Source organism: Corvus moneduloides, chromosome 8 (assembly GCF_009650955.1).
Source record: "Corvus moneduloides isolate bCorMon1 chromosome 8, bCorMon1.pri, whole genome shotgun sequence".
NCBI classification, from domain to species: Eukaryota; Metazoa; Chordata; class Aves; order Passeriformes; family Corvidae; genus Corvus; species Corvus moneduloides.
Genome location: NC_045483.1, coordinates 35702550 through 35727078, shown reverse-complemented (window position 1 = coordinate 35727078; position 24529 = coordinate 35702550). Strand labels below are relative to the sequence as shown.

At 46.5% G+C, this 24529-nt stretch overlaps 1 protein-coding gene across 19 annotated transcripts in view; it reads left to right on the top strand.

The window, feature by feature from the left end:
* The window catches only part of PCDH15 (protocadherin related 15), a 684600-nt gene that overhangs the window by 368096 nt on the left and 291975 nt on the right, over positions 1–24529 (top strand). The window contains exon 1 of one of the 19 annotated variants that reach the window (XM_032115580.1): positions 18078–18102. The exons of the other annotated variants lie outside the window; for them this stretch is intronic. The gene's annotated coding sequence lies outside the window, so the exon portion shown is untranslated. Of the gene's footprint in view, positions 1–18077; positions 18103–24529 lie in introns of those variants that run through there. 19 annotated transcript variants of the gene reach the window in all.

Below are 24529 nucleotides of genomic sequence, written 5' to 3'. Positions count from 1 at the left end.
CTGCTAATTTAAATCTCATGTAAGGAGGCTGAGGTAATAATAGTCCAACTGCAAACTGTGTGGCAGAGCCAGCTAGGATTTGTGGATCTGTTGTTTGGATCTCTGTCCTTGTGGAAATAAGGTGCTGCTCCAGGAAAGGCAGAACCAAATAAACATTTTTTTTTTCCCCAGCTCCCATCTGTTGGTTTTTAACATGGTTTTATTGGCACACTTCTTCAAATAGCACCTTGTGTTTGCAGTATGAAGTTGAGTCACCATCTCTGCAGGGATTTAAAGGCAGTGTGGATGTGGCACTTGGTAGTGTTGGGAGAAAGGCTGGACTTGATCTTTGAGGGCTTCTTCAAATGGAGCCATTTTAGGATCTGATGCTGTAAGAGTGCTGGAAACTGATGGTCCTGCTTCTCTGGTGTGAAGTGGGTTCCATGTTTAGTCAGAGGTTATTTGAAAGAAAAGATAACTTTAGGGGAAACATTTGGAGTGGCTGTTCCTCCCACCTGTAGAAATGGATGCCATGCTTCCTTCTCATCACAGATCTCCTGCTTTTCAGTTCTGTTACAGTTGTTCAGGTTGTTGTTACTTTCTTATTATTATTTTGTAGTTTTCAGACCCATCTGCAGTTCCCTTACAGTATTTTTTTTTCCAGCTACCTTAATTTTCCTATCAATATTAATTCTTTTCTTCAAGCCGCATCTCTGCTTGAATTTTGGTCTTGTTTTTCTTGTAGAGAGCGTCTGCCTAATACACATTTGGGTTACTGCATTTCTGGCAAAGCCCTTGTGTCTCTGGGAGCTCTCAGCTTCAGATTTTGGGTTGAAGGGGTTTGGGGTCTGTCTGCCCTGATTGGAAGGTTTGTCTTGCTTTAAGGCTCCTGGCTCTCGTGAGTAACTTTCCCAGTAAGGTAACTTTTAAAAAAAGGGAAAGGAAAGGAGGGGAGGGGAGGGAAATACAAGGATTATTTTTAGGAACATGCCAGCCCTTGGAAAAGCAGCTGCCCACCAATGCACAGGCATGTGCGTCAACCTCAGATTCATCCACGTTTGTTTTTTATGGACTCACCACCCCTAGAAGTGTCCAAGGCCAGGCTGGACGGGGCTTGGAGCAATCTGGGATAGTGGAAGGTATCCCTGGGGTGGAACTGGATGAGTTTTAAGGTCCCTCCAACCCAAACCAGTCTGTGTTTCTCTGATGTCACATGTGTGTGACAAGAGGAGCAACTGCGTTTCTGAGCGGGTCTGATGTTTCCTGCACAAAGAGCAGAGACAGATGGCAAGTCCAAACTCTTCGGTATTTTCCAGAAAGGAAATGTAAACCCCACACTCTGAGGGCTCGTTTGCTGTTGCTGTAGATAATGCTCAAATTAAGCAGTGATCACTCTTGACACAAGCAAATGCACACCCCAGCCACTGCAGTGCTGGAGACTTTGGCAGGAGGGGATTTTTTGTGTTCATCAAAAGCACATCTCTTCCAGAAGGACAATAGTTTGGGGATGAAATGGGTTGGTGCATGTGGAGGGGGATAAGCTGTTCATCTCTAGCTCTGTTCTTGGCTTGTGAGTGTACAGAGCAGATCTGAGTGTGTACTGTGCGTTTAATTAGAAAACCCAACCATCAGCTGCTTTATAGCTCTCATTTCCAGGTAATGTTCCTGGGATAGATGTATCACCTGGTAAATTTGCAAATAAAGCAAAGCTGCTCCTTGTGCAGATGGGGAAAGCTCAACTAAACCTAAACACCAAGTTTCAGATTATTGTGTTAAAAGAACCCTTTGGGCAATGATCCACACCCCCAAAATCCAGATACTTGCTGCCAAGAGAATGCTTTTTCCTTGGAATTTTGCTGGTTTGAAAATGCTGAATCTCCTCTCTCAATGATTCTCATGATTTTAAGATTGACAAATAGAGTAGGTGCATATTAGAGAAGAAATGTTTGAAACTAGAGATTAAATGGAAGGGATTATCCTTTTACAGGGTCTGTGTACATCTGATTCGTGTTCTTATCCATGGATTTTTCTTGGATTGTGGTGGAGAACCTGCAATGGGGAGGATTTCTGAGTTGACACTGAAGTGCAAAATACACTGTTTACAATTAATTGGTACATGTAACTCTTTTGGGGAGGGAGAGACAGAATCCCAACAACAAAGACATTGATTAATTTCAGTGGTTGTTTTTTTTGTTTTTTTTTCCTTGCAGGCTTTGGAGGTTTGATTTGGTGTGGTGGTGACAGCGTTGGGTTGTTCATATTCATGAGCTGCCCCACTGCAAACATATTCAGACAGCCTGAATTATCTTAGCCCTGAGCATTGTGTGGTGGTGGGGGTTTCTCTAAAGGCCTCACTCCTTAATGCTCCCCAGGAGAGTTGTCTTCCCTTCTCACAGGATCCCAGGTTGGGGCAGGAACCACAGAGGGGCACCTGGTGGCACCTCCCTGCTCCAGCAGGGCCATCCCGGAGCACAGGCACAGCACTGTGTGCACACAGCTCTGCAACAGCCCCAGGGAGGAGAGCCCAGAGCCTCTGTGGCCAATGTGCTCAGGGCTGGGCACTGCCCAGGGCAGCAGTTCTGCCTCCTGGGCAGGGCAATTGCTGGGCTCAGGCCCTGCCCGGTGCTCTGGTGCCATTGCTGGGCCCCGGAGCAGAGCCCGGGCCCTGCTCGGAGCCCTCCCTGCAGCCAGGGACAGCCAGGGCTGAGGGCCCCTCTCAGCTGGGGCTCCTCTCGAGGCTGAGCAGCCCCGGCTCCCTCAGCCTGTGCTGGGCACGGAGATGCTCCAGGCCCTTCCTCAGCTGCGCAGCCTCCGCCGGCCCCGCTCCAGGAGCTCCCTGGCCCTGCTGTGCTGAGGAGCCAGGGCTGGACACAGCACTCCAGAGGTGCCTCCAGGGCTGCCCAGAGGGGCAGGATCCCTCCCTGCCCTGCTGGGAATGCTCTTCTGTCCTGCTGCCCCCAGGATCCCATTGGCCTCCTTGGCCCCAGGACACTCTGCTGGCTCAGGGACAGCTCGGTGTCCCCCAGGACCCCCAGGACACTCTGCAGGCTCAGGGACAGCTCGGTGTCCCCCAGGACCCCCAGGACACTCTGCTGGCTCAGGGACAGCTCGGTGTCCCCCAGGACCCCCAGGACACTCTGCTGGCTCAGGGACAGCTCGGTGTCCCCCAGGTCCTTCCCCTCAGAGCTGCTCCAGCTGGTCCCCCCCAGCCTGTGCTGGTGCCTGGGGCTGTTCCTGCCCAGGTGCAGGGCTTTTCCTTCTGCTCCTTCTCTTCCTCAAGATTCCTGCACCTTGATGGGAACAACCCCTCTGTGGGAATGCAGGTTGCAGGATCCACAGTCATGATTGACAGCAAAGCTACAACAAACAAATTAAAAATCACAACCTTATGGTACACCTCTCCTTCATCTCTTTTGTCCTGTACCTATATTTTGGATTTCTTAGTGTCTTATTTTATCTGCGGAAACCCAGAAAATAGCTCACTTGCCCTGGATACTCAGAATATTCCCTTTTTCTGAAGAAGCTCTTTTGGTCCTTCCCTCCTTCAAGCATCTAGCATTGGGATTTATAGTGAATCTGAATGTGCTAAGTTTTCTTTCTGGTTTTTGGGGTGGGGGTTTTTTTCCCTGTAGTGTTTTGCTTTGAGATGCAGAACTAAAAAACACACAGGATGTTTTCCCTTTCTGAGGCTTCTTTTTATTTTTCCAGTGTGTTTTGCTATTCTGTGTATATTTGGGGAAGAACTGGATCCTAGTAGTAGAGATCTGTAGTTCCTATGACTTTGGCTGGAGGAGTTTCAGTGGAAATGCTCCTGGACACAAATATTTAGTTCTGCAAGAGTTATAGCTGTAGCCTGATGTGAGTTTATGAAGCAAAGAAGTTGTGTGTACCAGGAGTTAGTAAATAAAGAGTAGCAGTGTATTGGGTGGAATATAAATGTACATAAAGAAAAGCAGGAATTTTGGCCAGTGGGTAGCAGCTGCTGAGAGGATTGTTCCCTTTCTTTTCCCTTTATCTGTGTCAAAGGTTTGTGTGCTTTTTGGGTTGTGTGTTTTTTTTTTTTTTTGTTCCCTTCCTGCTGGTTTGTTGTTTATCGTTCATTTTGATGATTTGATTGGCAGCTTTTATGCCAGAGGAAATAGCAACATCTTTTCAAGGCTTCCCTTGGATCCCTGTATTAATGCATGACAGAGGCAACTGGGCCTTGGTTTTCTGTCTTTTACCACTCCTACAGATGAACCTCCACCTCGTTATTCCTGGAGTATAATTAAGAAAGAGCTGAATTCTGGTGGCTGTTCCAGAGTTTCCCCCTGCCTTCCTTTAGAGCTTATCAGGCTTTTATTCCTGGAAGCCTGGTTGGAATCACTGACTGCCTGTAATTTACCTGCCTGGGCCGGCCTCTAGCAGCTCTGGTGGCAATTCTTTGCTGTTTCAGGATTCCCTAAATGTCCTTTGGGTCAGGTGTATCATAAACGTCAAACAACCAGGAAGATGGGGTGGCTTTGCTGCAATCCTTGTTTGCCAGACTCATCAGGCTGTTGAGGTGAGGAGGAGCTGGAAATTGGGCTACCTGAATTAGAGGGTTGATGGATATGAAAAGGGTGAAGAACCAGGTGGAACAGGCAAATGGGAATGTTGGAATCCCTGTGAATACCTGGGTGTTTCACAGCGTTGTTCCTCTTATTCAGAGCTAAAATGATATTTTAATAATCAAGCTTTAAGAATAAGAGCTGTGGGGCACCAACATTTCACACAGGCAGGAAAAATAATTAGCAGGGTGATCTTTTTGATGCAGGTGGGGTTTTTTTGGTTTCTTTTTTTAGTGCTTGAGGGCCTCATTCTTGCAGTCAAATGTGGAACAAAATAAAACGACGGCAAGTCAAAATTGTTGATGTTGAAATTGTAAACAAGCTGTAAATATTTGACTGGAGGTAATCAACCACTGACATAAATTAACAGAGGATGTCAATTTCCACTTGCTTTGAAACTATTTTTAACTACAAATCTTTGTCAAATGTCTTGTGCTTGGGCCACAGGAGTTACTGAGAGCATTGATTCAGCAACAGGCTTGGGAGTTGTACTTTTAAAATTTTTTAAATTGTTTTGGGTTTTTTTTTCCTTTGGTGTTGAGGGGTGGGGCATATTTTGATGAGCTGAGGAAAACAAAGATTTAGATGAGATATTCAATTATCAGGGTGCTGTGAGGGCTGAGGAGCTGGAGGGTAAATAGGGTTTGTAGGGCTGTGTACGATAAATATGATAATGAATTCTTGATTTAGAAGGGAAAAATAATACACAGTTTGCATGATAATGCAGGTCACAAGCAGTGTTTTTACTTTCAAATGTTGATTAGTTAAGCAGTTTTTAAAAATGATGTTGCATCCGTGTTTGGGAACAGCTTGTCAGCATCTATTTAGGGTCTGTTTCATAATTTCTCCAAAGGGATGTCAAGTGGAGGAATTCTGTTGACTAAATTACTGCAGGCTATTAGTTATGCTCTTGAAATGTATTATTACGAATGTAAATAATAGTCATCAGCTACAAGTGGATTGCTCCTCTTACAGTCTGGCTTATTAAAAAAAAGAAAAGAAAAAGACTGTGGAACTCCTCTGAATCTTCAGAATTGGGCTGGTTTTGTGTTTTCTGTGTGGAAGTGATACCTGCTCAGTGATTCTGGTGGAGGACAGAGGAAGGACCTGTATTTTTCTCTTCATGGCTCTGATTCTTCATTCCTTTTTCCCCACTGAAGCAGCATTCCCCTCATGAAACCTTCCAACCTTCTCCAGTCTCTGAGTTCAGCCACTTGTCCTGCTGTTTTCTGGCAGGCTGAGGGAGAGGCCGTTATGGTGGCTGAAGTTTGAGGAGTGAACATGGAATAAGATGGGTTTTGTCTTGCCCAGAGCAGATGAAAATGTCCTGACATGGACCAGTCTGGCTTAGGAACTCACCTGAGTCCTGCTGGTCTTCATCCTCCTTCATCTTTGCTCTCAACTGCCCTGTCAAGGGTGAGGTCCCTGTGAGCAGACCCGGGTGGGACTGGATTAACTGGGATTTACAGTGGTGTCCCTGTGGTCCCTGCTGCTGGCAGGCACAGGACAGCTTTCTCCAGCCGAGGAGAGAGCACAGGGAGCAGATGTGCCTCAGATGAAACCATTCAGTTTGTCCCCTCTGGCCACGCTTTGTTTTGGGCTGAGCTTTCCGTGGCCACTTTCCTTCCTGAAGCACCGCCAGCATGACCAGGAGAACAGATGGGTCTGGCTGCCTTGTGACACCCTGTCCTGCCTTTTCCCTCACTGCTGGACACCTTGGAGCATATGGAATGTGCAGAGCGTGGCCGGGAAGGGGGATGAGATCCACTGCTGGGAAAGGAGCTGGTTGTGCTGTTACAGCCATGATTGCCACCAATCTCCTTGATGAAAATAAGCAAAGCCACATTTGCTGACTCTCCAGCCTTCCCTGCCAGTTCTTTCTGAATCATCAGCTTTTGAAAAGAGCAATAAAAATTGTGCAAAGTTCTGGCTTTCACAAATAATCATCAAGTGTGACAGTTGTCATCTCTATTCCCCAACAGAATTGCAGAGCAGTTTGCAGTGGAATGGACCTTAAAGCTCATCCTATCCCACCCCTGCCATGGGCGGGGACACCTTCCACCATCCCAGGCTGCTCCAAGAACCTTTATCTTTGAGGGCTGCTAAAGATGTGTCTAAATTGTTGGCTTTACCACTGCTCTTGGAATGATTCCTGGCCAGAATTGGAAGCAGGGTATTTAACTTTGGGAATTGTTTGTTGTGGACATGGCACATTACAACATCTTGGCCTTCAGGTTGCTCCTTGGGAAGATGTCAGAGAAATCCGGGCCATGGAATTGGACCCAGCTGCTGCTTCTTGGGTGTCAGATGTGTGAAGGATCATCTCAATGTGGTTCTTTCACACACTTTTGTGCCACTGTGAGGAAAACCTCTTGGTTTTTCCCTTCCTACTGCTCCATGGAACCTGTTCTGCAGAGCAAATCTTCCTCATGGTGCTTGTTAGAGAATCTTTCTGCATCAGACAATGTAATATTCCATGTATGCTCAGAGGAAATTGGTGTGTCCCATCTCTGCCTCTCTCCATGTTTTCATAGAATGATGGAATGTCCTGACCCACAAGGATCAGCCAAGTCCAGCTCCTGGCCCTTATTGCTTATGACAAGTTTAGAGATGACTTTTTTTTTTTTGGTAAACATCCAGTGGGAAATAACTGAATGCAGAAGAGGGATTTTTTTTTGTTTCAGTTTCTTTCAGATCTGTCATTCAGTGCCTGCTCACCTCCAAAACAGATTTAAAAGTAAAGAAATCCACAGGTGTGTTCACCTTCAGGTTGCTCTGGGAGCATCTGGTTGGTAATTCTGGGGTTTTTACTCAAGCCTGAAAATCCCCTTTTGAATTCCTAGCAACTGGAAACTGTAGAAATGTGTTTCCAACTTAGAATGAGTAACATTGAATTGTTTTGTTACAGGGTTCCAAAAAAAAAAAAAAACCAAACCAACCATTGTGGAACTTATCTGAATCTTCAGTAGAAGAATTGGGCTGGTTTTGTATTTCCTGTGTGAGGGCAAGCTGGAGATGGTACCTGCTCAGTGATTCTGTGGAGGACAGAGGAGGGACCTGCATTTTTCTCCTCATGGCTCTCATTCTTCATTCCATTTTCCCCACTGAAGCAGCATTTCCCTCATGAAACCTTCTGGATTTTTTTTCATAACCATAAATTGCAAAATACAGGAAATCAGGAAATTCTCTTTTCTCTCTGCCCTCACTTTGTTGAACAAGGTGATTCCGCTCTTTCAAGCTCTCAGTATTTTACCAACACATGGCATTGGAGACATCCTTGGGTTTTGGGAGACAAGGGAAGAGCCACTCATTTTTGGAGCACTGAGCACTTCTCTTGCCCTTCTCAATGTCTGCAGGGACTCAGAGCAAGATCTCTGCATCAGGTGGTGGGTGGTGCTTCAGAACAAAGTCAGGGAGTTCCATTTTCTTAATTGGTTCTGATGATTCAGCCAGGAACATGAATCACCCTGGACAGGGAGCTGGATGTTTCCAGGGTAGTAAGAGCCAAGTCATTTTAGTTTGCCCCAGAGGCTAAATTGATGTACAGATCCAGTTCAATTAATTTTTTTTTTTCTTCACACTCTCAACTGTTCATTGTTCTTGTTCTGACAGTTTTATTTACTGGGAGCCTAAAAAGTCTGTCAGCACTGACTGCCTGGGCATCCTGTCAGAGCCCAGAGGCAGCACCTCCTCACCACATGCTCTGTGTAAAAATGTCTGGCCGGGCCGTTGGCTTTTTGATTTACTTAAATTAGAAGAGGTTTCTGGTGTCCTCTGAAGGCTGCTTAGTCCCAAATATGAGTTCTGAGCTTAGTGGCTTTTCAGGGAGAGATTTCTCAGCATGTCAGAGGTTCTGTCTGGGTTGGTTTGTGTCCATCGGGGCAAACCTGGGCAAGGTGCCTCAGAAATAAAACTTTTTTTAATCATCTTGATGGTTAAGATTTTCAGGAGGAATTTCTGCATGGAAAGGGTGCTCAGGCCTTGGCAGGGGCTGCCCAGGGAGCTTTGGAGTGCCCATGCCTGGAGGTGTCCAAGGAAGGGCTGGAGGTGGCACTCAGTGCTCTGGGCTGGGGACAAGGTGGGCATCGGGCACAGGGTGGAACTCAAGTCTTGGAGGTCTTTTCCAACCTTAACAATTCTTTGATGAAAAACTTCATTTTTTTAAATTTTCTGGTGTTCATTTCAGTAGGAAAGCTTTCTTTGTGTTGGACACACTCGCTGTTGGAGCTTGTGTTTCTTGTTTGTCCTGTTGGTGGTTGAACTGTGCGGGAAAGTTTGCTGCAGGATTTCTTGTTTTGTTTTGAACATCTAAAATTTCTGCTGGGGTGGAGATGTTCACTTGGTCCTGTGCAGCTCTGAGGGTGGGGAGGCCCTGGCACAGATTCCAGGCTGCCCCAGGATCCCTGGAAGAGTCCAAGGCCAGGTTGGACAGGGCTTGGAGCAACCTGGGATAGTGGGAGGTGTCCCCTTTTCCTTCATTAATTGTTCAGGTTCTTTGTAATTTCTGATGTTGTTTCATAGGATTTTTTTAAGAAATGAAGTGAGGCAAAGTTTGGGGGTTTTGCCTCAGTTCTCCCTATTCAAAGCTTTGTTTGACCTGTTGTTCTTGGGTTAGTTAAAATTCAGGGCCTGTTTTTTTTTTCAAGTGAGGTGGAGAGTTTAGTTGAGCCTTCCATTGCACCCTTCCGAATGTGAGTGCGTGCTCTGGAGATTAAAATGCTCTATTAGGGGACTGATTAAAACATAACATTAAATTGTGTAGCATAATTTTAGCTCCAAGTTTAGATTAATTAAAAGTTAAATTGCTTATAACACCTTCCACTCTGATACTTCAGTGCCTTCCCATATGATCAGATGGAACTGAAGAGTTCGAACACTCAACACACTTTTACATGAACAATGAGAATTAAATGGTCAGATTTGGGTATTGCTCCACTAGGATTACAGGAGGCACTGGTTATGAGAAATATCTTCATGTTTTACCCTGGAAGTTAATTTAAAGCAGAAAGAAGCATCCAGAATGAAGAATTTTAAGGAATTCTGATGTCTTAACCCGTAAAATCATGGGTAGATGGAGTTTTAGAGACTCACAATTCACAAGTCGCTTTAATACTGCATTGTCTGTCTTACCTGCCAGTAAGCTCAAAGTTCAAGTCCAAATTTTAAAATTTCAGATCCTAGAGATTATTAGAGGCATTATCAAATAGTTTAAGGTGCTGAGTGATGTTGAAAATGAACACTGTGAGGGATTGTACAGTGAATTTTGCTGGGGCCAAGGTGTGTTTGTGTCTAAAAGGTGGTGCATATGCAGTCACGGCTACACTGAACATGTTTTCCTGACTTGTGCTTTATTCTCATTTATTTGGGGCCTTATTTCATCTCCTTAAAGACTTTGGGTGAAATCCTGATGGATCTGGAGCTTTGTGTCAGGTGGTTTTTCCAATTCTGGCCTTTATTGCAATAATTCAATCTGCAGGGAGGAGGACCCTGTCCCTTGTGGCTCTTGCTTCAGTATCATTCATTTTACCATAATTAATCTGTTTACTGAAGTTTGTCCCTCTCATGCCCTGATTTTGTTCCTCCTTAGAATATGCAGCTGGCAAGCTGTTCTCCAGATTTATCACATGTGCTTCAAATGGTCTGAGGAACAAAATGAAGACATTTTTCCTTAAATGCCTGACTGTCCTTGACGCCTGGGGCTTTGCAGCAGACAGCCCTGAGTGGAAATGGATGAGGAGCTTTTCCTCTGGTTCTGCTCTGGCTTTCAGCAAATTTCCATTTTCTTACCCTTCAGGTAGGAAATGGGTTGTATCCTACTATGAGGTGGAAAAGAGCAGCAGAACCAGAGAAGATGGTGCTGAAAAGCATTTGAGGATGTTTTTTTTTTTTTTTTAGCTGCTCAAGTGTTCCAATTACTGTATTTTGGTTTTTGTTTTTTGGAAACAAGCCTGCTCACAGAAATGCTGGAATTCTCAAGTGCTGCTGCTCCTCTTTGTCCCTAGAGAAGAAACTGCTTTTGTATTGCAAACTTAGTGAAGTGGAAATTTATGAGCAGCCTGATTTATGCCCTTCTGTTGGGGAGGAGGGATTCAAATAACTGGGAGCCCCTGGATATAGAAACACTTGTTTTGTTTCTTCTGTGTGTGGTGTGATGGCTGTGAAATGATCCCCCAAACATCCAGGGGGACCTGGACCAGCTCCAGAAGGGACCCTTGGGAATCTCGTGGGGTTTAACCAGGCCAGGTGCTGGTGCTGCCCCTGGATCAGGGCAGCCCCTGGCATCAATCCAGGGGATGAGCAACTGGAGCAGCCCTGGAGAAGGACCTGGGGGTGCTGTGGGTGAGAGCTGGGACCCAGAACCCCCCCGTGCCCTGGGCTGAGCCCCCAGCGTGGGCAGCAGGGGAGGGGGGATTCTGCCCCTGTGCCCCTGTGCTCAGGTGAGAGCCCACCTGCAGAGCTGCCCCAGCCCTGGGGCCCAGCACAGGGAGGGCCTGGAGCTGCTGGAGAGAGCCCAGAGGAGGCTCCAGGATGAGCAGGGGGATGGAGCAGCTCTGCTGGGAGGAAAGGCTGGGAGAGCTTTGGGGTGACCTCATTGTGACCTTCCAGCACCTGAAGGAGCTACAGGAGATCTGGAGAGAGATTCTTTACAAGGGCTGGAGGGCCAGGACACAGGGAATGGCTTCCCAGTGCCAGAGGACAGGGCTAGGTGGGATTTTGGGAAGGAATTGTTCCCTGGGAGGGTGGGCAGGCCCTGGCACAGGGTGCCCAGAGCAGCTGGGGCTGCCCCTGGATCCCTGGCAGTGTCCAAGGCCAGGCTGGACATTGGGGCTTGGAGCAGCCTGGGACAGTGGAAGGTGTCCCTGCCTATGGCAGGGGGTGGCACTGGGTGGGCTTTGAGGTCCCTTCCAACCCAGACCATTCCATGAATTTATGGTATTTGGGATGTTCATGCTCCTCAAGGCAGATCTCTGCCCCTCTGGCAGCTGTGTCCACGTGCCCAGCAGCAAAGAGGCAATGAAGGCACCGCTAATTCCATGACCCTTGCTCCTTGAGAACTCTGTAATCCAGGAAAAGCATCTTCCTGCCACTACTTTGCTCATCCTTAAAAATGAAATAATCTTCAATTATTAAACATTATTAGATTGCTCTTGCTGATTAATTTATTAACCAGCAGTATCAATCATGCTGTTTTGCTGGCTGTTATCTATTGAATTAGAAACCAGTTTGTAACAAACAGTAATGCTTCTTACTCCTGACGTAACAGACGTTTCCTTTACTGGTGCCATAAATTCCCTTCTGCTGTTCCTTTAGGAAGTGTGGCCTGACAGTAATTAAGCAGTAATTGGTGTACAAAGGCAGGAGCCATTCCCAGTAGCTAAGTACTGTTAGAAAATAATTTCATTTATCCGATGGTATTTCAGCAGTTCTAACCAATTCCGGGTTTATTATGTGCCATATGTCTGCCCAGCAGGACTTGGGATTTGGTTTAGCAAATACAGTTGTTGTGCTTTATTGAATGCTGATTTTAAGAGCACCTTTTTCTGCTCACCAGGGTATGTAAATATTTTTCTTTCCCTCACGTGAATGTTGCTCTCTCACCCAATCTTCTGCATGGGTTTTGATTCATCAGCTCTTGTTAAAGTGAAGCCATGATGATTTTTTGCCTTTTCTTTTATACCTTTTTTACAACTTCTGCATTCTTAGTGCTTTTTGCCTACATTCTTGGACTTGTTTGTCCAGCTGGGAGACTCAACATTTTAGAAGCTTCGTAGCTCAGTATCAGTGTGCCCCAGACCCCACGGTCCTCTCCAGAACACATGCTGTAAGCTGAGATAGAACCATCCAGGGGAAGGTTCCTTGGGGAGGGGGGGCTCACTTGAGCCTCTCATTGGGGAATCTTTGATAGATCTGCTAATTAGTAACACCTATAATATTATACCCGATTTTTTGGGGTGGGCATTGTGGTGTGCATTAAGGTGCATTCGACCTGGACATGTGCACCTAAGGATCCTTAAAATAAATTCCAAGGTAAAATCCCTTTTTCCCTTCTAACCATGTATGACTGTTGATTTTGAGACCAGGAAAAGGCATCAAAAGCGCAGGATTTTTGAGGAAGGGGAGAGCTGTAGTCACTTGATTTTTGTGCCTTAAGGGTGAGTTTTGGTCAGAACTCAGACCTGAGGAGTAACAGCGATGGCAGAGCTCAGCTGAGTGTGGTTTTAGAGGTGTCTTAACTCCCTGGCCCCAGCTTGGCACAAAAGTGAGTTACAACCAGCTGCTTCTGCAGATCCATGGACAAACCTGACACAGTATTTTGGGTTTCCTTTATTTTTTTAATGCTTTCTGCCTCTTTTTTTTTTTTTTTTTTTTTTTTAGTCTTGATGACATTTGCACACAACCCTGACCATGTGCTTCCCCTACGTGGAGAACCCAGGGGTTCTGTTCTTCTTTGGGAGCTCAGGTGTTGAAAGGACTCCTCTGTGGGAAGACAAAAGATTTGTGTTGCCTGAGGAATATCCTGATAGCCTTTAAATGTTAAAAGCTGATTTTAAAAATCTCTTTCTATCCAAAAAACCTTTGCTCTTGTTGCATCCTAGTGATGAATGAGCCTGATAGAGAGATTTAGCTGTTGGAACTATTAGACACGGACATAATCCATTGTGGCTGGTTTGTCCTCAGCATTCCTGCTGGGATTGATGTCCCCTCCTGGTGGGGAGATGAGGAGAGCAGTGCTCTTCCCATCTCGGAAAGGTGTAGGGCATTGTCTGTGCTGCTGGAAGAGGAGAGAAAATGCAGGAATGATTTCCCAGGGAAAGGTCAGAGAGGTGAAGTCGTGGAAGAGATGAACCTGAAGCAGTGATAGTGGAGTGTTGAGAGTTTCTCTTTTTCTTACACATTCAGACTGCATTAAAAGACTTCTCGATTTCTCCACAGAAACACAGGAGGTGGAAAAACATTTTGTTTGTTTTTCCTGAGAATTAGTCCCGCGCTTTCCCCCATTGTTAAGGTTTCTTGAAATCCAGGGGAAATTCAGCAGAGATTTAATTGCAGACGTGTAAATAATTCCTCTCTGAAGAATAACTAAGTAATTCCAGGACTCTCAGCCTGGAAAAGGAAGGACAGAACAAGGATGTGATGGAGCTGTGTAGTGACTGAAGGGGAAGGGGAGCAAGGATGGATAATTGCCACATCTCCAATGCAAGCACTGGGCTATCAACACATGAAATAGGTTGTTACTGATTGTTTCCTATAATTCCTTTTTTTTTTTTTATTTTTTCAACTTGATTTTGTGGTCCTAATAATCTGTTTGGATACCTAAGCAGCCATAGGTTTGTCCTGACTGATGACCTTTTGTGGAAAAAAAGATTTCATGGTCACTTTAATTCTTCAAAGGTGGCTCTCTTCCCCCCTTCTTGCACTCTCTTCCCTCCCTTTTTCTTTTCCATTTTGCTGTTACTGGTTGTACAGCTGGTATGAAAACTTCTCTGACAGACGTTAGAACAAGGACATTGCTGCCTGTCCTATTGTAGGATCAGTAGTAGGGTGTGGAAATGACTCTAAAACCTGAGAGTTTTCTGCCTCTGTCCCTATTCTTATTTCCAACACAGATGACGTCAACAATTTTTTGGAAGTAGAGCCAAAATTTTGCTGTATTTCAATTCTTTTTTCAAATGTAAGAGGCTCTTATCTGTAGAAGAAAAATTTGTAGTAGCCAATCGATTCTAAATCTGTAATTTTTTTGCCTCCTCTGAAGCAAGAATTAAGTTTGAGTTGGTTTTTGGAGATCCCACCTTCTGTTTTGCAATTCAGCCATTTGTTAGGCTTTTTAAAATGGTGAAGAGAATTTAGTTGTGATACTGAATTTATGGTCAGATTGGCTGTTTAATTAACTTTAGACAAAACTTTCATGTGAAATAGGAATGGGCTTGGTGTCCTGCCACAAACCCAAATTACTCTGTGTTTTGGGACACTCCGAATGGAATTTTAGCAATGTTATGCTGAATTATGCCATGGAATGAGGGGATGTGGCAGTGTAAGATGATTTTTGAACAGCAGTGGCACAAGTGATTGGAATGATGAGTGTGGAGGTATTTATGCGAAGTTTTTTTGCATAATGAGAAGGGAGTGAGTTATTGGGGGAGAGGTAGCAATGATCCAGCTCATCACGGCTGTGCTCAGGAGAATGATTTCATTAAATACTCCAGCAGATCAGTAAATCCTTCATCTGCCTTTTGCAGAGCAGTCAGAGAGTTGATGTTCTTCTGGGAGGAATTTACCTCCTGTTTCTTGTCTCCTCCCTCCACCCTGACATTTTGCTAAATCAATTTATTGCCTGGCAGAGCCTGCAAACAAAGCCTTCCAAGGCAGGAAAGACCCCATCCACTTAGAGACCTTTTCTGTTAATACCCTAAAAACGCCATCACTGATCCTTGGGTTGGAGAGCAGCCTGTACCCTCCAAGCTCCCTGGGCTTCCCTGCCCTGCTATTCCCTTTACTTTAACAAGGATTTTCTGTGCTCTGCTTCCCATTTTTCCCATCAATCCACTGACCTGACTTGGACTTGGTGCCAGGTCTCCCTGACTTTAGGTTCTCTGGCATCAGAGGCCTTTTGTGTCGGTGATCTCAAAGAGAGGAAATCATCCCTTAATGAACACCCACTTCTATGGAATTCAGCTTGGGGAAAGGGAGGATTGGATATTAATTGATTCCAGTTCATACAAGTGGGACGAGGATTTGGTGTTCTGGTGAAAAAGGGAGGGAAGATGTGATGAATTCAGCAAATAGTGTTGGGAGACTTTGGTGCTCTTCAAATACTTTGGATTATCCAGCAAAGTTTTAATTCTCAGAATTTTGTACTCCATAAATATTCTTGGAGAGTGATCCTGATCATCCCTTACATGAGCCCAAATCTGAATTTGAAGTGACTGAAAACCTGGTGTCCCTGCCCATGGCAGGGGTTTGGAATGAGATGTCAAAGACCTTTCCCAACCCATTGTGTGATTTTATAATTCCTTAAAGAAAGCAAGATATCAACCCCAAAATCCAGACTCTTGGAGCACTGCTTCCTCCTTTCAGGAATTTAGAAGGAGATTTCATTAATTTAGAAGGATAATTGTTAATGTGAGTTGAAAAGAAATCTGGGGCCGACACTAAGAAATAGAGCAGTTGGGTCATTTGGTGTTCCTAATGAATTTGAAAATTCCGTATCTTGTTAAACTTCCAATTTAGAGCAGAGCTGGCAAAATATCCTGAGCAGAATACTTTTATTCAAGTATTGATTAGCATTTTTGGCTGATATTTCCCATGCTGGACTGCCTGCTCTTCAGCAGACTTTGAGGAATATTTATGGTTGGGAGGGAACTTGGGACAAAAAAGGACAAACATTTAAATATGTCTTTTAAAAAGCAGTTGAAGCTCAAATTGGTTTTTTTAAAGCCATTCCAATGACACTGAAAGGGGAGCACAGTTCCAAAGAGCAGCTGGGTGACATCGATGCGTTTCCTGGTTTTCCAGTATAAAATGGTGGGGTTTGGGATGAGCGTTACTTTACCACCACCTATAGAAGGCTTCAGATGTCTTGTGATTAAAAGTCATAAATGTGGTGAAAGTTGCAGTGCTCAGTTGGGCAAAGGCCTTTCCCTGGGAGCGTTTGTTCAAAAACAAGACTTATATTGAAGGGCACGAAACAGAAAAGCCAGGATTTTATTCCTAAAAGGGGACTTGAGCACAGAAACCCAACATCCACTTCCATAACTTCCCTGAGGTTTTCCTGGCAGGACATCTGCTGAGCCAGATTTTGCAGTCTGCCTGCATCAGATGTGTTTGCAGCCACGTGGGGTGTTTATGATTGCAGGCTAAGTGGTACCTAAAGATGTAGATTTGCATTTCTGCCTCTCTTCGTTTGTTCTAGAAAGGTGTAAACGATGATTAAAGCATCAGGAGAATGGTTCATGCATAAAAGATTTGAGGAGGAGCTCAGCAGAACTTGGAAAACGCTTCAGTTCTGAGGGTGGAGAAGCTCTTTGTGAGGATGTCTCCAGAGATTAATTTCAGTACAAGGATTGTGTGGTTTAGAGCCATGATTGAGGTCTCTTGTGCGGAGGTGATTTATGGCCACCTTGTTACCAGGAGGTGGAAGTTGTTCCAGGGTAAATCTGGGGGTAGTTTGAAGAGTTGCTGCCCTCCCATCCCAGTAGGTGTCCAGTCTAAGTGGCCTCTGAGGAGCTTTAGCCAAAGCTGGGTTCTTGTGACATTTTTTCACTTTTTTTCAAAGCACTTCTCTCATTCTGTCTTTGCTTACTTCCTTTCTCCCCATGACCTTTCAAAGTGGGGTGGCAGAAACCAAAATCCTGGCATGTGGTGCTCTAGGTTTTAAAAAAATCTGCTCCTACTAAGTTTAAAACCATCTTATTCCCTCAAGATGCAATTAATGAGAAAGCACTGAAAATTTAAACTTCAGAATCAGGGCAGGGCTGTTCAGCAGCACAGATGTCATTACTGTGATGTTCTCCACTTCATTGTGCCACCTCAGACTGTGTCCTCGGGTCAAGTGGCACTGCTTCTGTCTGGATCCTGTTTTGGATAATTTCCCAAAGGCCTCTCCTACAGATTTTGCCTTGATTTTGATGGCTTCCCTCCAAGGCCAAACATCTTATTGCTATTGGGATATATGTCTTGGAAGAGATTTTTTTTCTCAGTTTTCCCCCTTGGGGAGGAATGCCTCACATCAGCTGTGTGAATCAGGAGCCAGCTCCAGGAAAAAGCTCCTTTCACTGCAGTAACATATCCTAGAATTCCCGAGGCTGGAAAAGCCTCCCAGCCCACGGAGTCCAAGCAGTGCCCATGCCCACCTTGTCCCCAGCCCAGAGCACTGAGTGCCACCTCCAGCCCTTCCTTGGACACCTCCAGGCATGGGCACTCCAAAGCTCCCTGGGCAGCCCCTGCCAAGGCCTGAGACCCCTTTCCATGCAGAAATTCCTGCTGCTGTCCAAGCTGAGCCTCCCCTGGCCCAGCCTGAGGCCGTTTCCCCTTGTCCTGTCCCTGTTCCCTGGCAGCAGAGCCCGACCCCCCCGGCTGCCCCCTCCTGTCAGGGACTTGTGCAGAGCCACAAGGTCCCTCCTGGGATGTGTTGTCACTTTTGGAACCAGGGCATTGTTGAAAGAGCAGGATTTAAGCCCAAGTTTCCCAAAAGCTGACTGCCTTAAGCTCAGGTGTAGAACATTCCCTCTTCTCTGTTGTGTGCTGAGGACCAAAGTGATGGAAAAATCGTAAAATTCAGATTAGGTGAAGTAAATTTCTTACTCCAGGCAGTTTCTTTAGCTTGGAAGAAGTGTGGAGAAGTGTGAGGAAACTCACACTTCGTTTATGGGCTTTTATATGTTTTACTCAATTTTTACCACACACGTGGGGGGACAAATCAAACATATCAATTAGCAACTGAATGAAGCCATTCATCTGTTCTGCTCGGCAGATACTCCTCTGATTCACTGCGTGTTTGGAGACAGGAAATGTGTCCCTGACCCCTGGACCTGAGGTGAGGTGCACAGCACTGCCTGGGGATTCCCCCTTGGCTCCTGCAGGCGGTTTGCAAAAGCCCTGAAGCATGGAATGTCCTTGGTTTAATCTGCATAATTACATCTATTGTTGTTTGGAGAGGTGACAACTGGGAGTAGAGTGTTTTCTCGGTTCTGATGACTTCCTGAACAAGCCCGAGTGTTTAGCTGGTGTGAGAAAGATTTCTTTGTGTGTATTCTTGCTTTTATTGCTGTCTGTATTCCTCTAGGACAGAAATATTACAGTGTCATGGGAAAAAATTGTTGCTACAGCACCTTTGCTGATCAAGATTTCAGTTGATGTCTGTCATGTCCCTTTCTTGCATTAAGTAATCCTTGGGAATCTTCCTTGTCCATGGTTTAAACTGCCAGTGGGCAGGGATAGATGGGATATTGGGAAGGAATTGTTCCCTGGGAAGGTGAGGAGGCCCTGACACAGAGAAGCTGTGGCTGTCCCATCCCTGGAAGTGTCCAAGACCGGGTTGGATGGGACTTGGAGCAACCTGGGATAGTGGAAGGTGGGTTTTAACATTCCTTCCAGTCCAAACCAGTCTGATTTTCTGAGGTAGGCGTGGATTTTTTGGGCTTTTTGTTGTGTTTGACAGAGGAGTGCAAGGTGTCGTTGTCCGCCCCCCGTGTCCTTCCTGAGCCCTTGTCCTTCTCTGGTGTCTCTTTTTTGCAATGATGGCAGCAAACCCATTGTTTAATGCTCCAGGGGTTTCCTATTGTCCTGTATAATGTCATTCCAATTTAGGCCCTCTTCCTCTCCCTCCTAATGCTCCCCAGCATTTTGTTTACTGCAGCTCGATCCCCACAGCCGCTCCCTGTGCCGCCTCCTCTGAGGGGGAAATAGCTGAAAAGCTGACAAATTCCCAATCCCTCTCTGCATACATGAATATCTTACTTGTCCCAACGTGCCTTTTTCTCCAAATGAAGATTCCTTTCCCAAGCTGCCCAGGTACTAAATGCATTTAGATCCTCACAGAGCTGCTGACAATGCTCTGTTTGTAGCCAGGGTTGAACTCTGGAGCTGGCAGACTTTCACCTGGCACTTAATTCCACGCTCTGACACCCTCCCCTCCTCACCCAGCTGTAGTAAAGTGCGTGGGCCAGCTCATCTGGCCTCGTAGCTCGTCGTTTTCTATTGTTTTTACAACTGAATTGCATTAAAATGGTGTTTCCCACACTTCAGCCTTTTATTTTGGACAGCCAACCTCACACCCCATGGGGCTTTCCTCTCTCTCCCACCTCTCTTTACACATTTTAGGACAAAAGCCACAAGGATTGAGGGAAGAGATTCAGAGTACCCCTGATCCCAGGCCTGCTGCCATCCCATGGAATACAAGCCTGGGTTGAAAGGTATCTCCTCTGATGCTGAACGAAAACTAATTTTATCTTCTCATTTTATCTTTAGAACAAACATTTCTTGTCATTCTATTGTTGTGTTCTTGCTGCCAGGGTCTTTTTTGTCCCTCCCCATCCTGGCAGGCTCAGGACACTGTGGCCAAAGCCCCAGGAGGGGACACATCCCTTCATTGGGCACTGGTTACCCGTAGTTACCACTCTGCTGCAAACCACAGGAATGCCTCTTCCCCTTTCTTCAAAGGAGCTGTCTCAGGATCGTGTCCAGAACTCCACCCTCCCTCCTGCAGGAGTAATCATGGCTTCCATGTCTGTTCCCCTTTCCCTGACTTGAGCAGTGAGCAGGAATCCGTGCTGGGTGTCACCAATTCCCAGCAGCTGCTGTTTGGTGACATTAACAGTCACGCTGGTATCTCTCAGGTTCACCCCTGTGCTTCTGAGGTGGTAAAATCCCTTCTTGAAGCATTGTGGACAGAGCCGCGTCCAAGATGGATTGGCCTTGCTCGCTTTTCCATGGAAAAGGAAAGCCATGGCCCAGCTGCCCATCATGAACTTGGGCTTCTGTGTTTTCCTCCCACCCAAGTGTCTCAGGCACCCTCTGCTCTGTGCTCTTGTCTGACTTTGAGGGATTTCTGTCCTGTGGTCTCTGCTGCTGAACCTTGGGCCAGCTTACATTGCTGCAGGTAAAAAAGGTCTCTTCCCTCATTTCTGAAGCTTGGTTTATTATCACAGAGTGGTAATAAACCTCAGGTAAACCCGAGTGGTTTGGGTTGGAAGGGACCTCAAAGCCCATCCAGTGCCACCCCTGCCATGGGCAGGGACACCTTCCACTGTCCCAGGCTGCTCCAAGCCCCAATGTCCAACCTGCCCTTGGGCACTGCCAGGGATCCAGGGGCAGCCCCAGCTGCTCTGGGCACCCTGTGCCAGGGCCTGCCCACCTTCCCAGGGTACAATTCCTTCCAAATATCCCATGTAGCCCTGCCCTCCTTCAGTTTAAAGCCATTCTGCCTCATCCTGGCGCTCCAGGCCCTTATCCAAGCTCCTTCTCCAGCCTCAGAGGTTCACCTCTGATGCTTGAACTTGTGATAATGTCCTGGCAGGAATGTGGTGCCTCCTTCATGTGCCATGGGGAGGTCACTGAGTGTCCACCCTGTGCTGGCTGCTTCTAGCCTATTCAACTTCACCAGCTCAACCTAATGTCTTCTAAACACCAGGGTTTTTAATGGAATTCATGGAAATGTCAGCTCAGTGCCAATGAAAATATCAAGCAAGATGATGAAAAGTGAGTGAAAGAGGGGGAGAATGTTATCAGGAGCCTGTGAATGTGTACGGGCTGTCCATTCCTCGAGCGATCTCTGCATCTCTGAGTGCATTTCCTTGTTTGCTTTTGTCCTTTCTCCCACATCTGGCCTCAGCCAGAGACAAACTTGTGACCTTGTGTGGGTGTAAGGGTGCTGTTCATTTAAAGCCTGTCAGAAAACAATGGTGTTTTTTTCCTTTATGAGATGTTACAGGAAATTGGTGAAACAATCTTAGTTACTTTGACAGCTTTTGAAATTTGAGAATAGCCCTCTTTTCCAACATTCCTCTGAGTGATGTGTTATTGCTGGGTTGTTAAAGCTCTGCTTTTGGTGGTATTCCTGGATTTCCTTCAAGGATCTTATTGTTACCTGGATATCTTAATAGCTTCTTAAATATAAACATTCGTAAACCCATTTTGGCTGATCTTCTTCTAGAAATAACCACCAACACAGGCCCTATGAGCAAAGTATCTAAATAAACAATGAGATGTTTCATGTCCAACAGAGCTGCTTGACCCATTCTAAGGGATGTGCTGCATTCAAACTCAGGAAATGTGCTGGAGTCATTCAAAGTGTAGGATTGAGGTTCTTGTTGTGCATCACTTCCCTCGTGGCTGTTCCCTCCACCTCAGATTTGCTGGTGATGATGTGGAACTATCTCTGTTGTACAATGCTGGGGTGAGGTGCAGAGCTTTTCCCTAGATTTCCCTGTTTCTTATCCCAATCCTGGGCTGATTCCCCAGCATGGACAGCAGGGGAGGGAGGGATTCTGCCCCTGTGCTCAGGTGAGAGCCCACCTGCAGAGCTGCCCCAGGCCTGGGGTCCAGCACAGGGAGGACCTGGAGCTGCTGGAGAGAGTCCAGAGGAGGCTCCAGGATGAGCAGAGGGATGGAGCAGCTCTGCTGGGAGGAAAGGCTGGGAGAGCTCGGGGTGTTCACCTGGAGAGGAGAAGTTTTGGGGTGACCTCATTGTGGCCTTGCAGTGCCTGAAGGAGCTGACAGGAAACATGGAGAGAGATTTTAGACAAGGGCCTGGAGGTCCAGGACAAGGGGGAATGGCTTCCCAGTGCCAGAGGGGAAATTTAGGTGAGATATGAGGAAGAAATTCCTCCTAGGAGGGTGGGCAGGCCCTGGCACAGGGTGCCCAGAGCAGCTGGGGCTGCCCCTGGATCCCTGGCAGTGTCCATGGCCAGGCTGGACATTGGGGCTTGGAGCAGCCTGGGACAGTGGAAGGTGTCCCTGCCCGGGGCAGGGGTGGCACTGGGTGGGCTTTAAGGCCCTGTCCAACCCAAACCAGTCTGGGATTCACACACAGGACTGAGTTGAACAAGAGGTGAATTTTGTGGGCTGAGTTGGCTCAGCTCAGCAGGGCCTGAGCAGGAAGGAACAGTTGTCCCTGCCCATGGATGGAGGGATGGATGAGAGGATCTCCAAGGTCCCTGCCAACCCAAACCATTTCTACACCAGTAATCCTTGGCAGCTGTAGCCTACCTCCAGCCTGCAAGCAGTTCCCTGTGGCAGCCAGAAACCATTTGAAAATCCCTGTGCTTGCACTTCTCCCAAAGTCATCTCTGTTGTTTTCCTGTCTCCACAATGAATTGTAAGATCCCACCTTTATCTCTCTTCTGTTCCTCAGAAACCATTTCTTGCTGGATATTTGACCAAGGAGATGCTTGAGCAGATCAAAACCCACACGTGGGTGTTTAAATCCATCCCCAGCAGCTCTGGTAGGTGCTCGGTGCCAGCTGTCCCTGGATGAGTGCCCAGTGCCCATCCGGGTGCCCCAGCACGTGGGCACAGCCCACATTCCCCCGACTCTGAGCATGTGAATCACCCACACATCCAGCAGAACAAAAAAGGCTGGAAATGCCACATTCATCCCTGCATTCAGCAGTGGGCAGAAGCACTTTGGAGAGTCTGGAAGGGTGGAAGAGAAGGATTTGCTTGGGAGATGTGGAGGCCTAATGTCTTGGAATAGCCAGCCTGGCTGGATGAGAGTGCTGGGTGTTCTGTGTTTTAAGGAAAGCAGGAATATAGAAAATGAAGGGAGTGAAATGCTGAGTTGTTGAGGGTTGATGATGCAGCACTGAGGTGTGAGGATATCTGGAGAAGCAGAGGTTCAGGAGATGGATTTACGCGATTGCCAGAGGGCTGAGAAGCAGCTGGAGGGATGAGGAGATTCAGAAGGTGGAGTGGTTAAATGGAGATGGATAAATCATGGAATCGTAGAACAGTTTGGGTTGGTTAAAGCCCATCTTATCCCACCCCCTGCCATGGGCAGGGACACCTCCCGCTATCCCAGGCTGCTCTAAGCCCCAGTGTCCAGCCTGGCCTTGGACACTGCCAGCTATCCAGGGGCAGCCCCAGCTGCTCTGGGGCAGTGAAGAGAGGGAAGTGATTCCAGACTTTTAAAAATGTCAAGATGTGAGTAAAGACTTCACTGCCTCCTTTCCCTCCTGGCCAACAAGCTCAGAAATCAGTCCAAGCATAATCAAAACATGTACTCACCTCAGTCATGCTCAGTGCTTATTAAGAAGCAACAAGAGGGATTTTTAAGGGTAAGATTCCCCAAAAATACTGGGAAGGAAAATCATGGAGTGGAGGAGAGAGAGTGCTTGAGGCTTGAGAGGTATGGTGCCAGACCTGGGAAAACTTGGAGAGCAGAGCGGCACAGGAAGGTTGGGAGAGGCTGTTGAGGAATGAGGGGGACACAAAGGTTTGATATGCAGAACTGACGGGGAAGGCGAGGCTGCCTTGAGGTCTGGGGTGCTGTTGGATGGGAGCAGGAGGAAAATGAAGGTCAGCCTTAAGGAGCAGAGGCAGAAAGGAGGTGCTGAACAGCAGGGATATGCTTACAATAATGAAAGCTGGCTTGGGGCTCCATTCACAGACTCCAATCCAGCTGTCCAGGCTGAGGAAGCTTCCCAAGAAAACTGGTGAGGTGTGAGAGGGGTCTAAATGTAGCAGGCTGGGTATCTGAGGTTGTTTGTGTTGAAGGCTCCTTGTGCACATGGCTCAGGGGTTAAATAAATAATCCGTGATTTGAGTGCAGAATGTGGTCACTGATAACGTACCCAGGACCTGATAATGATGAAACTTTGATTTCCTGTTCTTTTCTAGAAGAGAAAGCTGAATTCCTGTGAAATGGTTTAATTTTCCATGGGCTCTGCTGAGGAGCCTGGTCCCTGTGGCAAAAGCCACAAGGAGAGTGTCCCTGGATTGCAGGGGGTTAACACCAGGTGCCAAAAGGAATATTTGGGATTTACTGGCAGTGTCCCAAGGCAGGCTGGCTCCTGTACAACAATGGGATGTGCATTTGTTTTTTAGGGGACTTTTGAATCCTGCTGTAGATTGTGGCAGCTCTCTGGTGTAACCAGCCTTACTATTTGGCATCTGGCCTACCTTCCAAAGCCAGGCCTAACTTCTTGCCCAGTGATATCCAGAACCACAATCTTCAGTTGGTTTTGGGGGCGGCTGGATGAAATCTCTCCTCGGGGGGGTGTGCACATGTTAATTCTGACATGTCATGCACGGAGCTACTCAAACACAGCTCCTGTCACTGCTCCAGAGTGTATTTAACACTACTCCTGGTGTAGCGACTACAGGCCGGCAGAAAGGCTCATTTTCTAGAAAAGCGACAAGTTTAATGTCTTTATTTTTACAAGAATTTAAATAAAAATCCTCTCAGAGAAGGGAGGAGGTAGCATAGAAATTCTACTTGAGAAAATGTCCTTTTCTTCAGTAAA